Below are 4,953 nucleotides of genomic sequence, written 5' to 3'. Positions count from 1 at the left end.
TTATCAGGGTGTTTCAAGATTTCAAGGCCTTCACGGTGTTTTCGTGCGAAATAGCTGTGGGACGGGGCCAGCATGGTGGCTTTGTCGAATTGGACGACGTGTCTGGTCTCAATCTTGTGTTCGGCTAGGGCTGATTGTGAGAAGTGGCTGTATTTGGTACATCGCTGGTGTTCTTTGATCCGAGTACTGATCTTCCTCCCGGTTTCTCCTATGTACACTTTTCCGCAAGCGCATGGGATTTTATAAATCCCTAGGGCTGCCAAATGGGGTCTCCAATCCTTGGGATTGGGGAGCATTTGAGAGAGTTTGTTGAAGGAGTTCCAGTTTCAAGGAGAATTCGTCGAACAAACCACGGGAGCAGTAATGAGATCCCCCATATCACCCATCATCGCGAACATCTTCATGAAACACTTTGAGAACGAAATTCTGAAGAAGGCTCCACTAAAACCCTCCACGTGGTTCCGATACGTGGACGACACCTTTGTCATCTGGAACCACGGAAGGGAAACCCTGCTTCAATTTCTCACGTTTATGAACTCCCAGCACCCTATACCCAGTGGGAAATGATTCGTTGATCGATGTCGAAACGATGTCGAATCTACGTCAATTGACGTTGTCGATGTCGAATCGATATCGTTTCGACATCGATCGATAAATCATTTCTCACGGGGTAACATCCAATTCACAATGGAGATTGAACAGAACTCCCAAATTCCCTTCCTGGATGTATTGGTCTGCAGGAACGAGGATGGCACCTTAGGCCACAACGTCTACCGTAAACCGACACACACGAACCGATACCTCCATGCAAACTCCCACCATCATCCCGCCCAAAAAAATTCGGTGATTAACTCTTTAGTCCACAGAGCACTCTTCATCTCAGAACCAGCTGCCCTGGACGGAGAACTAAACCACCTCCACCGAGCCCTGACAAGGAATGGATACAGTAGCAGAAACATCAACCGTACAATCCAGAAGCTGACAAACAAGGAACCCAGCCTTAACGACACCAGGACGCCAGAGGCAGAGAAAGAGAAGAAAAAGGCGGTGGGGTATTCCCGTACCTCCGAGGCACGACGAACCGCATCAGCAGAGTCTTGAGCAAGCATAACATAAAAGTGATATTCAAACCACACAACAAACTCTCTCAAATGCTCCCCAATCTCAAGGATCGGAGACCCCATTTGGCAGCCCTAGGGGTTTACAAAATCCCATGCGCTTGCGGAAAAGTGTACATAGGAGAAACCGGGAGAAAGATCAGTACACGGATCAAAGAACACCAGCGATGTACCAAATACGGCCACTTCTCACAATCAGCCCTAGCCGAACACAAGATTGAGACCGGACACGCCGTCCAATTCGACAAAGCCACCATGCTGGCCCCGTCCCACAGCTATTTCGCACGAAAACACCGCGAAGGCCTTGAAATCTTGAAACACCCTGATAACCTGAACCTGAACCACGACAAAGGTTACCAGATTAACCCGATATGGCACACCGCCCTCCCGGTTCTTTTAATAGGTCAGCCTACAACGCCCCGATTGACTGACTTTCCCCTCTCTCCCTCCCCCGGTCCTTCCCTCTCCCCGCCACCTCTCAAAAGGGAACACAGGTATATAAGGACTACCGCAACGCAAGGGAGCTCAGTATCAGAGTCTCCCAGCCCTGATGATGCAGACTGCAACGCCTGCGAAACATCGGCACCACACTGCAAACGGACACAGCAACCATCCGGAAGCCATTACGACTGAAGAAATCTTGAAATTAATTGTGAAAAAGCACACGACGCTATTGAAGACGTAAGAATGTTAGAGAAAGTTTTAATGAAATTGAATATATCTAATGCTCAATTAAAAGAATGCATTTTAAGTTGGATTGAAGCAGAAAACAAAATTATTTTATCACAGAATCTACCAATCGCTTTAAAAAAGTTAAATGCTTTAAAAGATTGTACATCTCAGGGTATTAGAAAGAAAATGGTAGTCGCTAACGTAACATTTGATATGATTGTTGATGAATATCAGCAAAATAATTTTGAGGGATTATCAAAAATATTAGGAAAAGATGAAAATGGTATAGTGAAAGTTACGAAAGATAAAATCCTAAAGAAACTGTATGATTATATGGAAAAAAATTTCAAGTGAAGTCAACAAAGAATTACGAAATATAAAATGATCAGTATTTATTAGATTATTATTGCGTTACTGTAATTGTTCAAGATTAATATTGTTCAAGTTCATATTGTCTACGAAAATAGTTGTAAGTTCATGTATGCATAAGCTTATAATCGAAAAATTTTATATTATACAATTTCTTAATTTTCTAAGTAAAAATACAAAATTTTACTTTTATAATAAAAGTTCAAATATTTACTGTGATAAAGATGATTTAAGATTTTTGTTTAAAAATAAAATATAATTATTATTATTGCTATGTATGTGTTTCATTATATTTTCAGAAATCTTTTTTAATTCAAACGTTTAAAAATCTACGTAATAAATGATTAATTTAATTAAGCATTACTTTTTTCGTGACTGGAAAACCTACACTGACGAATTGTCCAGCATGCAGATAATAAATTATATTATGAATAGCGCACACTCTAACCTCTTTTGCGACGTTGCCACATCGGCCGGCTACCCGTGAGATTATCGCGTTTGATATAAATTTGCTTATTCCTACGCTCTGAATTAGCATTTTTGAGTACGCAACATGTTCTTCAGGCTTTAAAGTTATTTCCTGTCAATCTTTATAATCATCTGAACTGTAATTGTTGTAAAATACGGAATTGAATGTACCTACAACGTGATTTCCCATAAGACTCCATGATAAACGCGTAAAAATGAAAATGCTCAAAACTCTTCTTTCACGCCCTGAAAGTTAACAAAAATTTAACTGAGTAATTTTTGGACAAATATCTACTAATATATCGAGTTTATTTTGACATAAATTACAAAATATCTTGTAAAATATTCATTTTTTTATCATCTTACCTTAATACTTTTGTGAACAGAATAATGAGACAAATGAACAGATGTAAAGAAAACACAATTGTTTAAAACAATTTTTTTTATTACTTGTTACAAAATTATAGCGATTTTAAGTACTCAAAATCAGTTGTTCTCACGGCTACTCAGAATCAGTTGTGTACGTGTTTTACCGTTTTTTGATATTTTTATTTTTACACAAATTATTTAGGGTTTCCACACTTTTGACAAACCCTGTATACCGAGATTCCACCTGAAAAATGTTCATGCATAACAATCATTTCTTATAACAATTACCAATTATATAATTTATAATTAATTTACCTTTGTTTATGTCAAATTTTCTTTATTTTCCTTACTACTGTCTTTAAAAAGACTGCTTTCATTAAAAGCAATGTTTTCCTGAAAAATATTTATTTTACATTATGTTATAATACTAGAAGCTGCACAATTGTGTGCACTAATATGGTCATACCTATATAAAACTTACATATTTAGAAGTTTTAGCCGAAGATAAAAGAGATGAAAATGTTATGTTGTACGTTGACCAAACTGGCAATATATTTATTTATCTACAACGTTTTGGCTTAGTTTCGAGCCCTTCTCAAGTACACTGAAACCATATGATATAAACATATAATAATATAAAGTAATAATTAAGAAGAAACCAGCACACTAAAGAACAATATAAGAGGGAATATCTTAGGTAGAATCTTGTTACTTAGTAGCGGGAACATGAAGTATCACGTAAGATGTGGCCGCATTTCACGAGACTATAAGTGTAAGGTGTGATAATAAATTAAAAATTGAAGGTAAAAGATCCATTGTATAAAGAGAATAAATAAATGACGTCACAATATAAATAAAACAAATAGGTAAAATAAATAAGATTAGGTCAAGTGTGGTCAAAAGTAAAGTGTGATTGTTCAGAAGCGCGGTTAAATAGCAAGAGTCTAGCGAGGAAAACCGGACGGACCACAAAAGAAAGGCACAGTACACAAAAATTTGATTTCTACAAAATTCACACAAATTTATATTTCGTTAATCAATTCACAGTCCAGGAGGAAAGCAGTTTTGAGTTCAGAGTGATTCACAGCAATGCGCGAGCGATACAGAGAAACTAGTGACGGAGCGGTTGGGCAACGACAAAAGCGACTGTGTCTTGGAGGAGCAAGGTTGACTCTTTTATAAGAGTGGCAATATTACCTCTCCGTACATCAATTGCTCGTTAACCCTCAAGATGATTTTGAAATTTGCGGTGACCCCAATCAATTTTGGCAATCCGAAGGACTCCACGTGCGTTAGCGCGCGCCTAACAGTTGCGTTCGCGCAACGACAAGCGTGATTGGCGGTCGCGCTCGTCAGCTCGGTGGCATCGGTCGTTGGCACGCGTGTGCTGATGTTGCGACGACGCGTGGTGTTCGCTTAATTTGTTTTGGGGAAACGTTTGCAAAGTGTACAGCACGGACTTTCTCGGCGTCCTCGAAACAAAGAAAATAATAACGGCAATAACAGCTTGCGGGATTAAGTGTCTTTCTCGAACTTTCTCGAGGCCCGTGCTGTACACCTTGGATCATCGATATGTTTGGGATTTAAGATGCGTATAATTGTTCGATTTCGAACAGTGATAATAAATTAGAGGTAAAAGATCGATTATACAGGGTGCTACGCAACATATTGACTTCCGGTCATGGGAAGGTAGAGGGGACTAAGACAAACAGAAAAGTATTGTACTATTTTGCGCTTGGACGAATAGTTATCGAGATACGAAATTTTAAAAATCGCCGTATTAGCCCAACCTACTGGCGAATGTAAGCGCGCGGTGAGATGCGTCGGCCTAGCGGCCCCGCGCGGGGAGACGTGCGAGCGGTCACGTAAGCGGCGGACGGGCAGCGGCGCGCCTCGCCTCCCTACTCCTCGCCCCGCACCGCCATTCTATTCCTCGCCGCACACCGCCTCGAGCGGG

At 39.9% G+C, this 4,953-nt stretch overlaps 1 long non-coding RNA gene across 1 annotated transcript; it reads right to left on the bottom strand.

The window, feature by feature from the left end:
* Window positions 1-3,041: 3,041 nt before the first annotated feature.
* LOC105557310 lies at window positions 3,042-3,613 on the bottom strand. The gene is made up of 3 exons (XR_001008591.1): window positions 3,478-3,613; window positions 3,312-3,389; window positions 3,042-3,240 (listed from the first exon to the last, which is right to left on the bottom strand). It is a non-coding gene; the product is annotated as an uncharacterized LOC105557310 (long non-coding RNA).
* Window positions 3,614-4,953: the final 1,340 nt, after the last annotated feature.

This window comes from Vollenhovia emeryi, unplaced genomic scaffold (assembly GCF_000949405.1).
Source record: "Vollenhovia emeryi isolate VEMERY1.0 unplaced genomic scaffold, V.emery_V1.0 DF939525.1, whole genome shotgun sequence".
Taxonomy (NCBI): Eukaryota; Metazoa; Arthropoda; class Insecta; order Hymenoptera; family Formicidae; genus Vollenhovia; species Vollenhovia emeryi.
This window is presented reverse-complemented; position numbering and strand designations above follow the sequence as displayed.